This window comes from Oncorhynchus masou, chromosome 14 (genome assembly GCF_036934945.1).
Source record: "Oncorhynchus masou masou isolate Uvic2021 chromosome 14, UVic_Omas_1.1, whole genome shotgun sequence".
NCBI lineage: Eukaryota > Metazoa > Chordata > Actinopteri > Salmoniformes > Salmonidae > Oncorhynchus > Oncorhynchus masou.
The window spans coordinates 18551900-18575129 of NC_088225.1; the positions used below are offsets into that span (position 1 = coordinate 18551900).

General features: G+C 42.5%; 1 protein-coding gene across 1 annotated transcript in view; it reads left to right on the forward strand.

The window, feature by feature from the left end:
- Positions 1-14346: 14346 nt before the first annotated feature.
- Positions 14347-23230, forward strand: part of LOC135553823 (speckle-type POZ protein-like) — a 163247-nt gene continuing 154363 nt past the window's right edge. Inside the window, exon 1 of the mRNA XM_064985759.1 lies at positions 14347-14412. The gene's annotated coding sequence lies outside the window, so the exon portion shown is untranslated. The remainder of the gene's footprint in view (positions 14413-23230) is intronic.

The following is a 23230-nucleotide window of genomic DNA, read 5'->3' on the forward strand; positions in this document are numbered from 1 at the left end:
AAGTTAATAATCCAATGAAACACACACACACACACACACACACACACACACACACACACACACACACACACACACACACACACACACACACACACACACACACACACACCATCAGAGACGGACCATCTGGAATCTCACTCGTCCTCTGAAGAGATTAATTACTGGACTGTAGCTCCAACGCCAGCAGCATCCACAGGCAGTCCTCCTCAGCAGTACAGTGGAGGGAGGAGGAGAGGGGAAAGCTGGGAAGAGAACACAGACAAAACAGGTAGCACTTTCATGGCTCCTCAGGAGACTGTGTGAATTAGGGCAGTCTGATGGGGAAATCAGCAGGAGGAGGGAGGAGGCTTCAGTCAGGAGGAAGACATCAACTTGGGACATGGATTTTATTGATATTAGTGTGTAAACTCAGTCGGTGTTTGTGTGAGAGAGGGAAAGAGGCAGAGAGAGAGAGAGAAAGACAGAGAGTCAGCTGGAGCGAGAGATGGAGATAAAGTTAAAGAAACAGAGAGAGAGAAAGACAGAGAGTCAGATGGAGCGAGAGATGGAGATAAAGTTAAAGAGACAGAGAGTATTTGTCTGCAAAGGCCTCCCCAAGTGGGACGCCTCTCACTGTTCACTGACGTCAATGGAGCAGTGACATGTGACTCATTAGAGCAGCAGACACATGGCTTGTTTGCTAGCAGTTCAGTTTCAAGGCCCCCAACCACCCCACCACAACCAGCACCCTGTCCTCTACCATCTACCAGACAGCTTGTGGCATACAGTGTGTAAAGCAGAGAAAGCCCCAGGGACCCGCCCCCCTTGTCCCCCGCTGTCTAATTGAATTAGTAACATGCAATGCTACAAACACTAGCAGATCACAGATTCATGCAAAGCACACCTGAGCACACCTGAGCATCACAGTGATAGCGGGAGCCCCCTTGAACTTACTAGGGAAGTACACCTAAAGGAAACTTGTAACTGTCACCATATGGAATGTGTAATTGTTTGAGTACAAACACTCATATGATGTTCCAAAACTGAGTGTCTCAGCATAACTGCATAGACAATATGGTTGTCCTCCCTGTACTGTGTTTATCGGTGTGGTTGTCTTGTCTTGTCATATTTAAAACTCAGATAATTGGTGTGTGTTCAGGTGAAGTCATTCCCACTTGATTCACTGACTGTGTGTATAACTGGCTTGTGTTGACAAAGCCCTACCCCTCCCACTGCTTCCGCAACACTTCGGTTAGACTGCAGAGAATCTCAATATCTCGTCTCCTCTGCCAGGCTCTCTGTTAGGACTCTTTCTCTCTATCTCTTCTTGCTATCTCTCCATTTTCTCTCAACATTTCCACCTATGTCATGTTTCTTCTTCTCTCTTCCCCTCTTTCCTTCTCTCATTCTCTCTCTCCTCCAGACAAATGCCTCCAGTGACAGAAACAGCTCTGCTGGTCTGCTCTAGATTTGCATACTGTATGTAAATGAGTGCCAATGTTGTTCATAGATCTGTAATTAACCAAACAGCCGAAGCTTACAGACAAACGTCGGTCTCCATTACTTTTCCAATAATAGAGTTTCTGGTGCGCTGCTTTTAAGTGGCCAACCGGATTACCTTCTCTCTCCTGCCATTCCACGATTGGTTGAAACTAATGTCCTAGACGGGACTGCAGGTCTTTGACTATTGGAGCTGGAGATTGTTTCAGGATGAAAAGAAGCTCCCCTTCTGAATGCCTGAACGGATGCAATTATGTTCATTATTGGTTCTTGGGCCGAGCGTTTATATAATAATGTGATACTTTCATGCTTTTAATATACCACTGCCTGGGAATATGTGTCATCTATATGAATTATGTGCTGTACAAAGAAGACTTAAGCCATTCCCAGTCTGTTAGCTGATTTGAGGAGGTAGGACACAGTTTGATCTGGTGATGCCATGTGAGAATGGCCCGAGGAGTGTCTCCCCCCCAAGGTGTTTTATCTTCATATACACCAGATAAGTGCATTGAAATGTGTTGTTTTACAGGGTCAGCCATAGTTGTAGGGTGCACCTGGAGCAAATTGGATAAAATGCCTTGCTCAAGAGCACATCAACAGGTTTTTCAACTTGTTGGCTCAGGTATTCGAACCAGCGACCTCTTGGTTACTGGCCCAACGCTCAAACCTGTTAGGCTACCTGCCAACCTACCAACCCTCTATTTGTCAGTAACATGTGTGATGATGGGTCAACCCAGGTCCTGCTTGTTCAGACTATGAAGATTTGAGGTCAGAGTGACCAGTCCCAGTGTGAGGTCTACGAAGGTTTTCCAATAACACCTTGACCCTGGATAACTCATCTACAGACTGGGATTCAAAGGATTCAAAGGCCATTTGTGCCTCTGAGGAGTCAACGTCTGAAGCTATCCAAATCCAGGTCATGCATTTCTGATCTCTCTCTCTCTGGACAAATCAACAATGTGATTGATGGCTGAAGTGAAGAGGGAGCGGTAATAAGACAAGTCAGTATTGCTTTGGGAGATGATAAGGTATTACTAAGACACTGATGACAGAGATGTTAAATGTTTCTGTTTCAGCTCTTCTCTACGACACTGAAATGAGAACACACTATTCTCTACATCTCAGAATCTCTGAACACACAACTGAGATAGGATGGGCTTTACTCTGTATCACTTCATAGTGCCTTAATGAGACTTAATTAAAAAGTTGATGGCATCTTTAAAGGCCACAGCAGTTTTTGTTTGTCTATAAGCACTGCGCTGCACAAATGGCCTAATTTGGGGATGGAAGAGAAGAAAAAGTGCATTGACCTGCGGCTTGGAGTCGTAACGCCCTTTCAATGTCAGGAAAACAGATTGATAAAGACAAGTACAAACCCATACTGAGCTGATTGGTATCTACTGCAGTGAGCAGACATACAGTATGGGCTAAACAGTGTGAAGAACATGACTTGTGTGCCAGAATGTCTTAGTTGGAAGTGCAGCAGTGCAGGTACAGTATATGGCACAGGGCCCTGAGATTCACCTCGCTGAGAAGTCAATCATAGCAGAATGTTTTTATTCCCTGGCTTTATGAAGCAATTATCATTCCAATTGCATAGTGCTGGCTACAGCCTAACTGTGTCCAAGCAGCTTCCACTTCAAATATTTCTCCCTCACTTTTCATCTCCTAGTAGCTAATTAAGATATTAGTAATTGGCTCCTTTGACAAGCAATGTGGGGAGAAAACTGAAATAGCAAATAAGACATCTATCTGGGAAGCATTATATTGGTTGTATATAAAAAAGATCCCCTTCCCATCGTGTGCAAACTGAGAATCTGGTTCCCACAAATGTATGCTAATGTCCCAGAGCACACAAGCCCTCAAGAGGCCTTTCTGGAAATGTTCAAACTATCTTTTCAACTTAATAATTTCATTGCAGGACTCCTTTCCACCCGGGCTGACTGATTGAGTATGCATTTCAAGCTCGTCATAAGAGAGGTAGCAAGCACAAACAGCACTGATTTCTTCTTTACAATAAAGAAAACGACCTCCGTTTGGAATAGTGGAACTGTCTCTAATTGGAGGAGAAAGAGTCCCTTTCTAACAGCGTTGGGATTTTGAAAAAGTCCATTTGCCAGAGTAAGTAATCATTAAACACACCATTAAAGCCCTCTCCTTTAATATCGTTGAAGGGAGTTTTAGCCCATTTAGTCTGTGGATTGGGCATTGTGAGCTTTTTCTATGCATATTTTCATTTCCTTGGCAGGGAAGTCAAGGATACAAGCCTGATCAAGCAAACACACACTGAATATTTAGTCTTACAGCCTGCATTATCCATTGAGTGTAGGCCTAAAGTCCAGCATTCATTTCCATACAAACCACAGTGAAATAAAGTAGAATACCATGTGACAGTAGGCATCTACAGTGCCTTGGGAAAGTATTCGGCCCCCTTGAACTTTGCAACCTTTTGCCACATTTCAGGCTTCAAACATAAAGATATAAAACTGTATTTTTTTGTGAAGAATCAACAACAAGTGGGACACAATCATGAAGTGGAACGACATTTATTGGATATTTCAAACTTTTTTAACAAATCAAAAACTGAAAAATTGGGCGTGCAAAATTATTCAGCCCCCTTAAGTTAATACTTTGTAGTGCCACCTTTCGCTGCGATTACAGCTGTAAGTTGCTTGGGGTATGTCTCTATCAGTTTTGCACATCGAGAGACTGAAATATTTCCCCATTCCTCCTTGCAAAACAGCTCGAGCTCAGTGAGATTGGATGGAGAGCATTTGTGAACAGCAGTTTTCAGTTCTTTCCACAGATTCTCGATTGGATTCAGGTCTGGACTTTGACATGGCCATTCTAACACCTGGATATGTTTATTTTTTAACCATTCCATTGTAGATTTTGCTTTATGTTTTGGATCATTGTCTTGTTGGAAGACAAATCTCCGTCCCAGTCTCAGGTATTTTGCAGACTCCATCAGGTTCTTCCAGAATGGTCCTGTATTTGGCTCCATCCATCTTCCCATCAATTTTAACCATCTTCCCTGTCCCTGCTGAGGAAAAGCAGGCCCAAACCATGATGCTGCCACCACCATGTTTGACAGTGGGTATGGTGTGTTCAGGGTGATGAGCTGTGTTGCTTTTACGCCAAACATAACGTTTTGCATTGTTGCCAAAAAGTTCAATTTTGGTTTCATCTGACCAGAGCACCTTCTTCCACATGTTTGGTGTGTCTCCCAGGTGGCTTGTGGCAAACTTTAAACAACACTTTTTATGGATATCTTTAAGAAATGGCTTTCTTCTTGCCACTCTTCCATAAAGGCCAGATTTGTGCAATATACGACTGATTGTTGTCCTATGGACAGAGTCTCCCACCTCAGCTGTAGATCTCTGCAGTTCATCCAGAGTGATCATGGGCCTCTTGGCTGCATCTCTGATCAGTCTTCTCCTTGTATGAGCTGAAAGTTTAGAGGGACGGCCAGGTCTTGGTAGATTTACAGTGGTCTGATACTCCTTCCATTACAATATTATCGCTTGCACAGTGCTCCTTGGGATGTTTAAAGCTTGGGAAATCTTTTTTGTTTCCAAATCCGGCTTTAAACTTCTTCACAACAGTATCTTGGACCTGCCTGGTGTGTTCCTTGTTCTTCATGATGCTCTCTGCGCTTTTAACAGACCTCTGAGACTATCACAGTGCAGGTGCATTTATACGGAGACTTGATTACACACAGGGGGATTGTATTTATCATCATTAGTCGTTTAGGTCAACATTGGATAATTCAGAGATCCTCACTGAACTTCTGGAGAGAGTTTGCTGCACTGAAAGTAAAGGGGCTGAATAATTTTGCACGCCCAATTTTTCAGTTTTTGATTTGTTAAAAAAGTTTGAAATATCCAATAAATGTCGTTCCACTTCATGATTGTGTCCCACTTGTTGTTGATTCTTCACAAAAAAATACAGTTTTATATCTTTATGTTTGAAGCCTGAAATGTGGCAAAAGGTTGCAAAGTTCAAGGGGGCTGAATACTTTCGCAAGGCACTGCAAATGACAGAGTATGACTTGTAGTATTTTGTTTCTGTCTCGAGAGAGAGAGAGAGAGAGAGAGAGAGAGAGAGAGAGAGAGAGAGAGAGAGAGAGAGAGAGAGAGAGAGAGAGAGAGAGAGAGAGAGTGATCTAATCTGATCCCATTCTAATTATTATTATGCAAAGCATGTGGACAGTGAACATATCATTGTAGGTCTATTACTTTCTAAATTAGTACAGGAGGCTGATATGCTTCAAGTCATTCCTCTGTGTCTGTTCACACATTTTGTGTAGGGATATATAAAAATATATATATATATATTTTATAATTAATTATGATAAATTGTGATATAAGTTTGACTGAAGAATTTTAAACAGATTTTTGCCACTGTATTGCCTCTGTTCAAGTTATCCCTTTGAAATGTTTTAATCTGAGTCTGTCTTGATTGTGTAAACAACACAAACAGTAATTAAGTAGTAAAAGCCCGCCATAATGACCTGTAACAATTAATTATTCATATTATCTCGCTTTGTCTTTTAAAGTGCAGCCAAGCCATCAATCAAATGAGTTTATTTTCCCTTCTTGCCATTGCCTTGTTTACTCTATAAGCACGTCCTTCAACGATCTCCTTTTCAGAACTGAGGAGCTAATCCGAAGAAAGGCAAGCTGTCGTTTATCGCTGCCTAACAGACAAATCCACTCTAAATGGCCGGAGATATTCACTCATTGGCTCAATAAATCCATTTCTGAATTTACCCAGGGACTCCGGCGCATTGTTGTGGTTTGATGTTGTTGTTTACTCTCCTTTTTTACTGACTCCTCGGTCTAGACTCTTCAACTTCAAGGATAATTATGTAAATAAACAGCACATAAATGGAAAATGGGGAGATAAACACTTCAACAGACAAAAAGTAATCACTGTTGGACTGAGTGGTTGGTATCCACTTGCTTTTAATAAAACGTACAGAAGTGCACTGGGAATGTATTCAACCTTCCTCTCTGCTCAATGTTTCATAATTCTCTTCATTTCTCAGGGTCTTCCTTTTGCCTAACCCATCTATTATTTATTCTCACTCTCCTCACATGTCCTCAGTACAGTCCACTAAATGACCTAAACTGCACCTCAGCCCCTCATCCTGTCATATCCAACCTTCCTCATTTCCTCCTGTACCTTCTCTCTCCCAACCCTAACCCTCCCGTTCCCGTTCCCGTTCCCCCTCCCTCTGTCCCTCCTCCCATGGTGTGGTTGGTGTAGTAATTGAGTGAGAGCGGTGAACCTGGAGTGCTACGTGTAATCCACACTCTATAAGCACTCTAATTAAAGTGCAAATTCAATACTCCCTCATCAACATTTTACTGGCTGCACATTTGCTCGCCTGACACCCCTCAGGTAATTACAGGGAGACTGGTAGTTCAATCATTCATCAGAAAAAAACATGAGCAAAAAACATGAGCAAAAAACATGAGCAAAAAACGTGAGCAAAAAAAAGACAATCTGCTGCCTTTTTATGGTGTGGGGATAGGAGTGCACAACTGAAGCACACTGACTGTACCACCACTTGACCTGCCTCCCGGAAATCTTGCCTTCACTTTTTTCCACATTCAGGTAATCTAATTCCTTTCTTTATAATGATAATGATTACATTATCAAAACCAATGAAGTGATAAGCGTGGCCACATGAGTGGATATTCTCCAGATGCTACACATAATGAAAGCTCATCCATGAGCACACACATGCACGCACACACAACGATTTTTCCCCAGTATGTGTTTCTTTGTGTGTTTCACTAAGTGTGTGTGCTTGTGTGTGTGTGTGTGTGTGAGTAGGAGTATGGTTTTGCAGCTTTAATTAAACTTCCACTATTTTCTCTCAGCTTGTCCCCAAAGGGCCCCGTCTTCTTCCCCACCACATGCTTATTTATTTATAATTGCATTAAAGTCCTTCAGAGTGAAGCTACTGGAGAACATGGTGCCAACCCTGCAGACTGAGCAGACATTGTCACAGGGTAATACACTACTATGTGGTGACTGCATTCTATTGACTTGGAATAACAAGGATTTTGCATAACTCATGAACATGTGTGTTATGTTTGGTAGTAAAAATCACAAATTAAATATGTAATTGTATTCCTGTCAAGGCTGTTCCCCTTGCTATGAGTGGGAAAGTGCAAACACATTCACTGTTTCGGGAACATCACAAATGTTCAAGCCAACATCCAGATGCCGGTGCCAATGCATTTTTTTTATTTTAGTAAGAGTTCAATAAACGTTTAAAGTTATCTTTTTTCTTCTTGACAAATATTTTACATTTCTTTACTATATTTCTATAAACTTCTTCTGCCTTCAAAACCATATGTCCCGGTAGACAACTGCTTGGAAGAAGATCACAGAAATAGAATCTAAGAACTTCAGTTCAAGATGAATAATCTATGAAAGATTAAAGTCCACAAAATAATATGCAATCTGTTTGTGAAAATCACATCTTTCATTTCAACACTGTGACGTTGTCACTTTCTGCTTCAACAGTTTTCACCAGGGCCACGTACAGGAGGACACAACGTTTTGGAATGTTCAGATAGAATAAACAAGCCCCTATGACATCTAGAATAAGGAATCACATCAGCTCTATTTGTGGTATTTCTATCAACAACATTTTCGTCATGAACATGGCCCTGGAATGAGATCAAATGGCGGTTAGTAGTGCGGACAAAGTGGAGGAAATGGAGAAAAGGTTGGGGAAGCAACAGCTGTGCTGGAATGCGATCTTTATGGGTGACAGTTCTGATGATATGGAGTGGAAGGATGAGGGTCAAGGATCTGAATGGTCTGTCATGGAAAGACATAGGAAGAAGAGAGATCATGATACTGAAAGCAGTGGAGCGTCTAGTATGGAAAGCATAAAGACACCGTAAGGTAGGAAGTAATAGTAAAAATGTCTCGGAGTGGAAGTTGTGATGGTGTTTGATGGGCCTTATTTACTCCCTATCTGATTAAGAGAGAGGCAAGAGAGGCTCAGAGATATAGAATCAGTCATGATGTATCATGTGCAGATTGGTGGAACTACAGTGCGGACTCCTGTAGTAAGTGGACTTCCTTTCGGGGCTGGTGCTTCTGCTGGTCCTGGCATGGTTTCAAGACCTGTTCAGAAATCTTGCGCTCTTGAATGTGCTTTGTCAAAGGACACTTTGATAATGAATAAAGTTGACTTCATAGCTTTCATTGGTAAGGTTATCAACACGGCTTTGGTCGTGGAAAGCAGAAATGCCAGGTTGAAGGTTATTGTGGAAATGGCAAAATAGTTATTGGAGGTAACAAATGTTACTGTGGAAAAGGTTGCTGACATGCTGAATAATACTAAAGGTGGATTGTTTCAGAATGATATAGATTAAGTTTAATGGGATTGGGGGGCCTGTGAGGGATTTTGGGGGGAGCATGTGCTAGAAGTTAGTAGGGATTTATTTGATTATTTTATTTTATACCTAACAAAAATATAAACGCAACATGTAAAGTGTTGGTCCCATGTTTCATGAGCTGAAATAAAAGATCCCAGAAATCTTCCATATGCATAAAAAGCTTATTTCCCTCAAATGTGGTGCACATGTTTGTTGACATCCCCGTTCGTGAGCATTTCTTCTTTGCCAAGATAATCCATTGATTGGTGTGGCATATCAAGAAGCTGATTAAACAGCATGGTCATTACACAGGTGCACCTTGTGCTTGGGACAATTAAAGACCACTCTAAAATGTGCAGTTTTGTCACAAGACACAATGCCATAGATGTCTCAAATTTTGAGGGAGTGTGGAATTGGTATACTAATCCATGCTCTTCATGGATGAATCCCAGTTTTAACTGTACCGGGCAGATGGCAGACATGGTGTATGGCACGTGTGGGCGAGCGGTTTGCTGATGTCAATGTTGTGAACAGAGTGCCCCACGGTGGCGGTGGGATTATGGTATGGGCGGGCATAAGCTCCGGACAATGAACACAATCACATTTTATCAATGGCAATTTCAATGCACAGAGATACCGTGAGGAGATCCTGAGGCCCATTGTCGTGCCATTTATCTGACGCCATAACATCTTGTTTCAGCATGATAATACACGGTCCCATGTCGCAATTATCTGAAGACAATTCCTGGAAGCTGAAAATGTCTCAGTTCTTCCATGGCATGCATATTCACCAGACATGTCACCCATTGAGCATGTTTAGGATGCTCTGGATCAACATGTATGACAGCTTGTTACAGTTCCCGCAAATATCCAGCAACTTCACACAGCCACTGAAGAGGATTGGGACAACATTTCACAGGCCACAATCAACAGGATGATAAACTCTATGTGAAGGAGATGTGCTGCGCTGCATGAGGCAAATGGTGTGACCAACAGATGCATATCTGTATTCCCATTCATGTGAAACCCATAGATTAGGGCCTAATGAAATCATTTCAATTGATTGATTTCCTTATATGAACTGTAACTCAGTAAAATCTTTGAAAATGTTCTTACAATGTTCTTACAATGTTGCCATAGGGGATGGCTGCCGTTTTACGGGCTCCTAACCACACAAAGGATATACTGCTTCCCGGAGACCAGCCCCAAATCCCTATCATTCGCGTGAAGAAAAAATACAGGGGGCGAAGGTCGGGGTGCCTTGTGAGGATTCGTAGGTTAGTGAGTAAATCGCCACCACCATCGGTGGCCAATGTGCAATCACTAGAAAACAAACAGGATTATCTACAATCAAGACTATCCTACCAACGGGACATTAAAAACTTTAATATATTATGTTTCACCTTGCCGTGGCTAAATGACGACACGGATAATATAGAGCTGGCTGGGTTTTCCGTGCATCGGCAGGACAGAGCAGCTACATCTGGCAAGACGAGGGGCAGGGGTGTGTGTCTATTTGTCAGTAACAGCTGGTGCGTAATGTCTAATATTAAAGAAGTCTCTTGGTATTGCTCACCTGAGGTGGAGTACCTCATGATAAGCTGTTGACCACACTATCTACCTAGAGAGTTTTCATCTATATTTTTCGCAGCCGTCTATTTACTAACCACAAACTGATGCTGTCACTAAAACTGCAGTCAACGAGCTGTAAAAGGCCATTAGCAAACAAGAAAATGCTCATCCAGAAGAAGAGCTTCTTTAATGCAGGCAAACTTATATCTATTTTACCTCATTTCTACCAGCATGTCACATGTGCAACCAGAGGAAAGGAAAACTCACACACAGAGATGCATACAAATCTCTCCCTCGCCCTCCATTTGGCAAAACCATAATTCTATCCTGATTCCTGCTTACACGCAAAAACTAAAGCAGGAAGTACCAGTGACTCGCTCAATGCGGAAGTTGTCAGATGACGCGGATTACCAGGGCTTGTACTCAGAGCTTGCGTGGACCAACTGGCAAGTGTCTTCACTGACATTTTCAATCTCTCCCTGACCGACTCTGTAATACCTACATGTTTCAAGCAGACCACCATAGTCCGTGTGCCCAAGAATGCGAAGGTAACCAGACAAAATGACTACCACCCCATAGCACTCACATCGGTAGCCATGAAGTGATTTAAAAAGCTGGTCATGGCTCACATCAACACCATCATCCCGGAAACCCTAGACCCACTCCAATTCGCATACCGCCCCAACAGATCCACAGAAGACGCAATCTCAATCGAACTCAACACTGCCCTTTCCCACCTGGACAAAAGGAACACCTATGTGAGAATGGTGTTCATTCACTACAGCTCATTGTTCAAGGTCCTAATGCCCAAAAGCTCATCACTAAGCTAAGGACCCTGGGACTAAATACCTCCATTTGCAACTGGATCCTGGACTTCCTGACTGGCCGCTTCCAGGTGGTAAATGGTAGGCAACAACACATCTGGCCCACTGATCCTCCATACGGGGGCTCCTCAGGGGTGCGTGCTTAGTCCCCTCCTGTACTCCATGTTCACCCATGACTGCGTGGCTAAGCATGACTCCAACACCATCATTAAGTTTGCTGATGACACAACAGTGGTGGGCCTGATCACCGACAACGATGAGACAGCCTATAGGGAGGCGGTCAGATACCTGGCAGTGTGGTGCAAGGACAGCAACCTCTTCCTCAATGTGAGCAAGACAAAGGAGATGATCGTGGACTACAGGAAAAGGACGGCTGAACAGGCCCCCATTAACATTGATGGCGCTGTAGTGGAGCGGGTCGAGAATTTCAAGTTCCTTGGTGTCCACATCACCAACAAACTATCATGGTTCAAACCCACCAAGACATTTGTGAAGAGGGCACGACAACACCTTTTCTCCCATCGGAGACTGGAAAGATTTGGCATTTGTCCCCAGATCTTCAAAAAGTTCTACAGCTGCACTATCGAGAGCATCCGGACCGGTTGTATCACCTCTTGATATGGCAACTGCTCGGAATCTGACTGTAAGGTGCTACAGAGGGCAGTGCATACGGCCCAATACATCACTGGGTCCAAGATTCCTGCCATCCAGGACCTATATACTTGGTGGTGTCAGAGGAAGGACCAAAAAAAATAGTCAGACTCCAGTCACCCAAGTCATAGACTGTTCTCTCTGCTACCGCATAACAAGCGGTACTGAAGCGCCAAGTCTAGGTCCAAAAGGCTCCTTAACAGCTTCTACCCCAAGCCATAAGACTGCTGAACAATTAATAAAATGGCTCTCCGAACCATTTACACTGCTGCTACTTCACTGTTTATTATCTATGCATAGTCACTTTACCTCTACCTACATGTGCAAATGACCTGGATTAACCTGTATCCCAGCATATTGACTCAGGACGGTACACCCATAGCCTTGTTATTGTTATGTAATTTTATTGAATAAGAAGAAGAGGAAGAAGAAGACTGTACAGTGCCTTGCGAAAGTATTCGGCCCCCTTGAACTTTGCGACCTTTTTCCACATTTCAGGCTTCAAACATAAAGATATAAAACTATTTTTTTGTGAAGAATCAACAACAAGTGGGACACAATCATGAAGTGGAACGACATTTATTGGATATTTCAAACTTTTTTAACAAATCAAAAACTGAAAAATTGGGCGTGCAAAATTATTCAGCCCCCTTAAGTTAATACTTTGTAGCACCACCTTTTGCTGCGATTACAGCTGTAAGTCACTTGGGGTATGTCTCTATCAGTTTTGCACATCGAGAGACTGAAATTTTTTCCCCATTCCTCCTTGCAAAACAGCTCGAGCTCAGTGAGGTTGGATGGAGAGCATTTGTGAACAGCAGTTTTCAGTTCTTTCCACAGATTCTCGATTGGATTCAGGTCTGGACTTTGACTTGGCCATTCTAACACCTGGATATGTTTATTTTTGAACCATTCCATTGTAGATTTTGCTTTATGTTTTGGATCATTGTCTTGTTCGAAGACATATCTCCGTCCCAGTCTCAGGTCTTTTGCAGACTCCATCAGGTTTTCTTCCAGAATGTTCCTGTATTTGGCTCCATCCATCTTCCCATCAATTTTAACCATCTTCCCTGTCCCTGCTGAAGAAAAGCAGGGTGATGAGCTGTGTTGCTTTTACGCCAAACATAACGTTTTGCATTGTTGCCAAAAAGTTCAATTTTGGTTTCATCTGACCAGAGCACCTTCTTCCACATGTTTGGTGTGTCTCCCAGGTGGCTTGTGGCAAACTTTAAACAACACTTTTTATGGATATCTTTAAGAAATGGCTTTCTTCTTGCCACTCTTCCATAAAGGCCAGATTTGTGCAATATACGACTGATTGTTATCCTATGGACAGAGTCTCCCACCTCAGCTGTAGATCTCTGCAGTTCATCCAGAGTGATCATGGGCCTCTTGGCTGCATCTCTGATCAGTCTTCTCCTTGTATGAGCTGAAAGTTTAGAGGGACGGCCAGGTCTTGGTAGATTTGCAGTGGTCTGATACTCCTTCCATTTCAATATTATCGCTTGCACAGTGCTCCTTGGGATGTTTAAAGCTTGGGAAATCTTTTTTGTATCCAAATCCGGCTTTAAACTTCTTCACAACAGTATATTGGACCTGCCTGGTGTGTTCCTTGTTCTTCATGATGCTCTCTGCGCTTTTAACAGACCTCTGAGACTATCACAGTGCAGGTGCATTTATACGGAGACTTGATTACACACAGGTGGATTGTATTTATCATCATTAGTCATTTAGGTCAACATTGGATCATTCAGAGATCCTTACTGAACTTCTGGAGAGAGTTTGCTGCACTGAAAGTAAAGGGGCTGAATAATTTTGCACGCCCAATTTTTCAGTTTTTGATTTGTTAAAAAAGTTTGAAATATCCAATAAATGTCGTTCCACTTCATGATTGTGTCCCACTTGTTGTTGATTCTTCACAAAAAAATACAGTTTTATATCTTTATGTTTGAAGCCTGAAATGTGGCAAAAGGTCGCAAAGTTCAAGGGGGCCGAATACTTTTGCAAGGCACAGTATCATCAGGCTTTTTCACATACTGACTGTCCTATCACAGCATGGCAATTATATTTTTAATCTATACTTTATTGTAAACCTATTCAAAATATATAGAAAAACAATAAGTTTACAACAGAGTATACAAGTATTACAAACGACAGTGAGGGGAATACAGACAATACATTATAAAAATAACTTGTCTTGATTGTTTTTTTTTGCTATGAGAAGAATGAATTGTGTTTAATTAATGTTCAATTTAATTCTCAAAAATAATAAACAGAGGTTTTTGACTTTTATATTTACATGAATAAATCTATTAATAAGACATGTACATTCATGAATAAAGTATTTCGCTAAAATAACAAAGCATGGCAATGTTTTGGTATGGGCGTGCATGCTTTCGTCACAGGCATAACCCGGATGTAGAGTGCCAGTGCTGACAAAAAAAATCCTATCCTGTCGTGGAACAGACTGAAAAAAGGTGAGTTTTAAAACAAAAGGAAACTTTGTTTGTACTCGCTTTCATTCTGAGACCAAACACCAGTGAACATGTGAGTTTGGTATCTAACAGGAATACGGAAGGCACTTAGCCAACTTGTATCTATCTATTTTACCTCCTCAACAATCTCGACTGTTGATGTTCGAGATAGCAAGCTACACTTAGCTAGCGAACGTTCGCTCGCTAGCTAGTTAACTAACTAGCAGACTGGTAGCTAGCTCGTCGGAAGCTAGCCCTGACAAATCGTCTACCAAACATTAGCTAATCGTGCTAAAATGTAACAAAACACTTGTTGTAGTTTCCTACTTCGCCAGCTTGCTAGCTAGTTGGTTAGCCAGCTGAGCTAGTTAGCTAGCCAATCTACGCTGCCTCGCGCTTGTCTGACAATGGTTTGACAGCTGGTTTTAGCTTGACCATTTGTGAAGGAAAGATTTATTTTATGCAGTTGGTGTGCGGGAAAGAGGTGGGTTATTTCTAGAAATGAATACATTAGTAATTCTCACAGGGGCCCTGTGCGTAAGTAAATAATTTTTTTTGCCACATTATGAACCCACCATTTCCTCTGAAGCCACCATCCCACAACTGCCTGTATCCTGCCAGATAGTGACCATCTCTTGTCTCCCGTATTTGTTTGCATGAGTTGTGCAGCATAGTGTCCTTTGCCAGAAACGGAGCTCCATAGAGAATGTGAAGAGCCAGGCTGAGGGGTTGCTGCATTGCAGAATAAGGTCCTGCCTAAAGATGAGAAACTGTGAAATTGTCAATATGGTTAACCATGCACAGACAGAGCAAATTAAGGTGGCAGATGTTTTTTAAGTGGGCGTTTTGGGGCACAGCTGGTATTTCACCAAATAAAATGTTGACGCAAGATTAGTTTTAGTACATGAAGTGCTGTGGGAATTCTCAATCATTCTTGTGTGGTCCTTCTGCATTTTTCCAGATTGTAAACACACGCAGGTTGAAACTGAGGGAGCTTTGTTGGAGGTTAGTTGAGCATCTGAGTGGTTTAGTGAGGTATGCTCTGAGACCGCATAGATAACAACTACTGGGACACCCACTACAGTCCCAGCCCTAAAAGCTGCCCTCAAGGAGCTGCACTAGAAGTACTCATTCACCTGATACACACCTGCTCCAACAGACACCTCAAAATTGATAGGCCTACACTATTTCAGTGTAAGTGAGAGTTTTGGCTCTATTGATGAGGAAAATGGGGCCTGTGAAAGTCTGAAGACAGACATGTGTTTAGTTGTGGCTTGAGTGCAGAGACTTCATCTTGGCAGCTGTTTTAACTGGGAAAGTCATTTTGGTGTGAGTGGAGTACTTGTCTGACTGGAGTACTTACCTTGATTTGACATGTTGGCCTCACCAGTCAGTGTGGCTGTGCTGAGAGACAGCCATCTCATAACGGTAAGGAAAACCCTCTGGTTGTCAACAGAAAAGTGCTTCTCTGTATGAAGACAAATTCTGTACGTGCTTCCAGACTGCGTTGCCAGGAAAGGATCCTCAGAGCAGGCACAGGTTTCCAATGTTCCGTAGTTAGTCAGGCTGTAGTCAGTGATTAGGCCAAAATGGTAAAATACATTTCCGTTGCACAAAACATTCATGACCATGACTGGCGATGGAACACTTCAAAGGTTACCGGTACTGCAATGCCTACCTAGTCGTTTCACTGCACGCAAAACCCCTAGCCAGCCATCACTTCCCAGCCAACTCCATCCATTCTATGTTATGTTAAATTGGACAGCACTCGATTTAGCGGAGATGCACTCTACACACCATCCATAGGACAAAACACTTTGTTTTATTTACGTGAGGTGCTTCTGTAACTGCTAGGAATAACAGCCAATCGAAGTGCATGGTGAAGGGCAAGCTAATGTAATCTGACAGCAATGGAGTGGTAGAGGCCGCTCAGGCATCGTAAAGCTGTCGCTGTTTAAGCTCCTAAATTTGTCGCTAATACCCGCCAGCCTCCGCTTCCACATGGCCACAGAGCCGTGAGGAGAAGAGCACCGGAGTGTGCATCCAGGCAGTTTAGTTGTGTGACTGTGTCTTTCCACCTGTGTTAAGTGTATATATAAATATATATGTGGATAATGGTGGTAATAGGTGTGTGTGCAGCACCAGTAAATGTGTGTGAGTCAGTGTGACACTACAGGTGCAGCTTTAGAAGAAGCCCATTTCTCACAATGCTGATTACTTGTGAGGGAATGCAACAAGTATTGAATTACTTTGCTGAGAGGTTGGAAATTGAAATATGGATTGGGGTCGCAAATGCCTGCCTGTGCTATTGGCTGTTTCGGATGTGTGGGATGAAATGTATTTTGTGTGCGTGTGACTGATGCAGACAGTGGCGGTATCTAATTGTTTTCCACTGCTCATTCCCGCACTCCAGTAACAGGGTGGGAGCAGGACTGACGCAGACGAAGTGGATTTGTTTTGTTACCATAAAGAGACGCCAGGCCATTTTTCAGCCAGACTAAAACAGCCAGACTAAAACATTATGGCATACATTATGGCATCCATTTTAAAGTGAAACACAAACCTCGGGCCGGTTTCCCAAAAGCATCATAAGGCTCAGTTCATCGTTAGAGCCTTCGTAAGAGCATTGTTAAATCCAACGTTGCACTTGAAAATGCTTGGAATTGAATGCTAGCCTCAGACTGCTCATAGAACAGCTAAGTCCGCCGTTAGATGCCCCCCCACGTCATTTTAAACACAGAAGATCTCCGCTAAACAGAATCAAATGGTTTATCTGTCTCTGTGACTGCCGATAACTACAAATACAGAGTTGTCAGTGTATTTGCAATTAATTCCAAGCTATGTTTAAAAATATTGTTCAAATGAAAACTGAGAACTGCATTCAAATATTAACAATAAGCTATAGGCCTATTTCAATCATATAGAAATATATTTCATGTTCAATCAATTGTTCTATTTGGCAAATTTCTCTAATTTGCCTCGATATATTTCATGATGTGTGGCCTAATATGCGCAATGATGTGCCAATCGGTGACTAAGTGCATTTTTATTGGGTAAGCATTAGAATAAGACGCCTCAATATTTGCAGCCTTAGGTGGTAACTTCATTCTAAATTCTGCTCCTTCGTCAGTATTGTGAAATAATTCTAATGTTAAGGTAAGATTTTTAATGGAGAAAGCTAATCCGAGAGCAGCACTGCCTTTTCTTTCTGGCCTATCAGTATCAACACATGCTCCGACAACGCACTTAGCGACCATTCTCTCTGCGTGGTGTTTTGGGAAACGCGTATTACATCTTTGGCCTTTATTGGAAAGACGCACTGCTGAAACACTCGTAAGTGTAAATTCCATCGGTATCGGGAAACCAGACACCGCTCATTCCATCTGCCATTTAGGTGTATTTAAATGTGCTGCCTTGCTGTGCTGGCGGCGATTTAGCTTAGTGAGCGTCTGGCTGGCTGGGTGTGGAGAGTGTGGGCTGGAGGCCTGCCTTGTCTGGGGGCTTGAGGCCTACTTCTCCCTGGCCGAGTAGCCTTGCCGCTGACCCCGAGAAGCTATCTGAATATCAATGACAATGCAGTGATTTAGAAGCGGCCATGGCCCCAAAGTCAGATCTAATCGTGCTGGTATTTATTGCCATTTGAGCTTGGAAAGCAGCAGTAGACCATCTTGCTGTTGTGATGCGAGTCCAATTGAATTCAAAGGTAATTTCCCTATGGCTGTTTGGTATTTTGGGAATGAATCACCCATCTAGGGGTAGTATCTCTGAGGGTTGGGTGAGACAGGGTTTAAGAGCTGTGCAAATTCAAGGTCAAAGGTGAAATGATACAAAGAGATGCCCAGACAGGGATGGAGGGTGAAAGATGTGAGACTTTACAGAGGGAGATACTAAACTATCGTCTAAGTAATTGGGAGTGAGAGCAACGGGTTTAATGCAGGTGGAGTGAGGAGTGTTATGTGCGAAGATGGAGCTAAAAAGATGAACAAATCTAGATAAGATGGAACGAGAAAAGGAGTTATATAGTAGGTGAGGTGGAGGTATAGAGAGAGCGAGTGAGATGGGGGAGAGAGGTGATGTTGGGGGTGGAAGAGGATTGCGGTAGTGAAATCGATAGTTCATACCATTCTGAAATTGAGTTTTTTTTTTCTCTCTTTTTTTTGTTGTCAGAGAAACAGGTATGGAGGGTATAATATGAAATGGCTCTGGCTGAGGACCGTTACTTGAGCAGCAGTATTGATTCCTGGGCCGTGTTCCAATTATAGTTGGGTGTTTTTGTCCGAGGCCCTCGCTACGCAGCCCTTAAAGAGCTGGGGACAAGGTTGGACAAAGTTTTTGGGTGACGACTGACTTTGTCTTATCGCTTCCCCAAAGCGGCCCACTTTTTCAGTCATCAAAGAGGTTAGCTGAGAAATATCGTGTGCTGGGTCTCTGAGGACATCACTAGAGAATGGAGATTTCCCCCATGGCCGTCTCTCTTAAGAGATTCACTGGCATTACAGCATGAAGAGAAAATAATCTTGTTTGTGTGTAGGTTTGTCAGTGTGTGTCTGTGGCTAAGTGGATTGAGTATGTCTCTGTTGTGGGAGTGGGTTTGCATAACCTATGTGCAGGAAACATACATTCTTTGTACACGTGTGATTGAGTGTGTGTATTTGTGGTGGCCGGTTGGAAAAACAACACCAAGTTGCAGACTCTCTTCTCTGGCTGAATGGCAGTAGAATGACAGCAGATTGCTCTGTGGCTTCCTCCACGCTGCACTTAGCTGTTCATTGTGTGTGGAGCCAGACATGAGCAGAGAAATTGCAGCTGTTTGTCGCCTTTGTTCCTGGAGGATTTCCAAGGTAAATTGCATGTAATTCCCAGCCTGATGTCCTTGCCTTTGCTCCTGCTTTTCGAGAGCCTTATCTGGGTTTGGAAGGGGGTTGCTGGATCGTGGAATAATGTAGGACAACTTTCTGGTACTCTTGAGGTTCAGTAAAGAGTTATTGTGTTGTCTGTCTCTACTAGTGGACTCTCCTCTTTCTCTAGCGTCTGTCCCATCTGTATTTTATTCCTTCTCTCCAAATAATGTCAGGCTCATGCAATATGTTGTTTCCCCACTTGTGTGTTAATGAAGTGGATGAATATTCATGAGGCAGAGCTGACATCGCTGTGGAGATCTTGTCAAGGGAATATGGAGTGGCAGGGCTAGACATGAACTTTTTGCTTGTCATGCCACGAACACCATTTGCACGTCATTGTATGATCAAGGACCCATGCATTACCATCTTTTTTTTTACCATAGAGAATCAGACCACAATGTTTGCTACACTCTTTGCATAGTCAAGCCCATCTCAAAATACAATGTTATAACAAAATACTTTTCCCTACAGGGCTCGATATTAAGGGATTCCCGTTGTCCCTGTGATGATGATAAATGTCTGTTTTAAAACGGACTGTTTTAAAATTCATCCAACCACTGCACATATGTATATATTTTTTTAAACCAATGATGCAACAGATCAGACCGTTTACCTTAAAATGTTGATAGTTTTATTTCTTTATATTTTCTGCTCAACAATGCGATCATGGCTGTAGGCTATGCGCGAATGTTCCAAAATGCAAGGAGCAGGAAAACATCTCAGAAGCACACTGCATGCACCAGTGGTTTCATGTAAAAAATTAAGGGGAGATCTAAAGATGCATTAACTAGCATGGTTTACTAAAATGACTAGGATTATGCTGAAAACCAGTAGTACATGAGAATCATGCTGCTTTCAATGGTGTATTAAGTGTTAAAATAATTCTCTCAACATTTCTGTGGTTGTATTTTGGCTATGCTAGGCTCGTTTGAAACAAGGTACATGCTTCATAAAATTACATTACATTTCCAGTTTTTAAACAATTATGTTTATGGTTAAATAGTTTTAAAATGCAAACCGCCCCGCTCAGATTTAAGGTGGGTGACGTGTGGTGCTCCACAGGCACTTCACTCTCCAGTCTTGTGACCATTTGACCTGAATGAACCGTGCCTCCAGTATGTCGACAGAATCAAGCCTTTAGATGCTCATGTTAGTTATTCTTCATTTATATTTGTCAATCATCACTATATTTTTTAAGTCTCATTAAAGTTTGGCCACCTCATGTCAGCATCGGTTTGGACATGAAGCTGTAGCCAATTTTTTTAACCTTTTATTTATTTAAGAACAAATTCCTATCCTACGGTCTAGGAACAGTGGGTTAACTGCCCTGTTCAGGGGCAGAACGACAGATTTTTTTTTTTACCAGCTCGGGATTTACCAGCTCGGTTACTAGTCCAACGCTCAAACCACTAGGCTACCTTCCGCTCCACTATGTACCAATATACATATCATCTACATTTTGACATGTAGGATTTTTTGATTTCTGTACATTAATTAAACTAAAGGTGTGAACATTTAAATGAAGTTGGGATCCTTAAATTTAAGAAATCCCTAACTGAACCCCCACCCCACATATTAAAGTCACAGTGCAGCTATTATTATTTAGTTTTAATCCCTTTGTTATAGCCCAACTAGACTACGGCTATAAAGGCCTACAGAAGGTAGTGTAATTTAAATAAACTCAGGGAGGAAGAGGTGAACTTTAGGCTACTTTGGTGAATTTGCGAGGCATGGAAGACAATTAAGACATTGCGAGATGCAGATTACCAAGATGAGTACGGTTCTGCCTGCCCCTCCTCTCTCTCCCTCATGCTGGCCTGCCTGCTCTTTCTCTTCGCTAATGACCCAAGTGTGTGTTCAGTCTGGTCTGTTGCATGTAGAATATCCTCGCTTAGGCTATTCAAGGCACTGGTGTTGGCGGTATACAGTATCTTCGGGCCAGTCTTGCACTGGGTAGGCTTCTCTTAGTTGCTTAGTGGGTAGGGGTGTTTCTGTCTCATATGAAATTACAGTAGGCTACTGGTGTAGCCTGTATTGATGACCATTTTCAGATATAATGATGTGTCCCCTTGAAAGTGCCTCGGTTACGACATGCTTGTTTGACTGTTAGGGTAGGCTAAACCCCGACAAGAAACCTTCTCTGGAGACATGAACGCCATTTTACTTGTCTGTAAATGAATGCCGGCGCGGGACAACCTTCCATCACTAGGCGACCAGAACTTTCAATCCTAGCATGCCTGCTGCCTGTGCTCTGACTAAAAAACAGTACTTTAAAGTATCTTAGTTATTGTGACTTACGAAGACATTTAGTAGAAAGAAAGCACTTCTAGCTACCCTACCGTAAAAAAACAGCATAAATGACACAGCAGCACATCAATCAGCAATGTTTGTTGTCAGGGAAACAATTGAACGTTCTATGCTGGAGCAGAATTTAAATTGTCAAAGTGATCAATTATGGACATGTTACTGTACTGCGTCCTGTGTGTCAAGGGTCGCGGTAGATAATTTCATTGGCCGGCCCTAACGGTCATACATCTGTAATAGGACCATTTTAATTTGCATGATGAATAAATGTGGATAGTTTTTCTCTCTTATCGGTTTATACGCCCCCCCCCCAAACATGGTAGTTTAAACGTTAAGAAAAAAATGTTCATTTGGCACATCCCTAAATAAAACATTACTCTAATGTTGGCCTCTGATCCAATTCTGATCAGAGTAATTGTTTGATATTGTGATTTGTGTGAGGCATTTTGTCTTCAACTCAAATCTACATTCTTCTGCCCATTTCAGAAATAAAATCTCAATGTGTGAGAGAAGTTTCTCATCTTCTTTCATTATGTCTGCTTACTATTGCTTTTCTGTGTACAGATACTCTACCTCTTCTTTTTGCTTGGCAGCCTTTCATTTGGATTCTCGCTCATTTTTTTTCCCTCTTATTTTCTCTCTCTCCTCTACTGCTCCCTCTCCTCCATTGCTCCATACCTCTCTCCATGGCAGGGGATGTCAGACCCCTGCAGTCCACCGCTAAAGCATCTCATGCGAACTGTAAAATCTTTGATCTCACGGCATCCATGCACTGAGCCACAACAGCAATGTGTGTGGATGTTGCGGCACAATAAAGAAACGTGTGTGTGTGTGTGTGTGCTCAAAAACGTTTAATTTGGCAGTGTGAGGTTGTAAGCATTTGTGGGAGAAACTCTTAATTATAGGGAAGAGCTTGTCCTCTCTGCTTGTTCCTGTTTGGCCTTTCCTAGTGTGTCCTTTCCTTTCTTCTATGTAGTTAGAGCAGTAGTTTTATCAGTTGATATTTAACCCTGCAGCTCTAGACAGTTTGACATATATCCAGTCTCATTCTCCCAGACATGCTCCCTATGGTCAGGAAAGGGTGGAGGCTGGTCAATTCATCAACATTCTATTACAGGATCCCTCCATCTTCATAAATCCACTCACCAGCTATCTATAGGCTATGCACAACCCACTGCTATAGGCTTTATACAACCCACTGTCATTTTACCTGTCTCATCACCCATCACACACTAAAACTGCTGCTGGGATCACTAGCAAGAACATGTGTTGTTGCTCAAGTTGATGATATTGGAGGCCATGGATTTGGGGTTACATTCCCCCCCTAAACTTTGGGGTAGCAGCCTAACTCAAGAAGTTACAGTGTAATTGATCCAAGCTTCTTGGGGGCAGCTATGGAGGCAGACAGCCCTTTGAATATGCCCCACTGTCATCTCCTTGGACACCTCAGGGTCCTGATGACAGGGAAGGACACTCATCTTGTCTGTCTCTCTGTCCCTCGCTCCTCTGACGGTGTGTGTGTGCTGTGTCCTCGACTGATCAAAGCCCTTTGAGGGTCCTGAGTGGTTCTGAGCTAATAGCCGGTAGTGATCTGATGTGTGTGTGTGTGTGTGCGT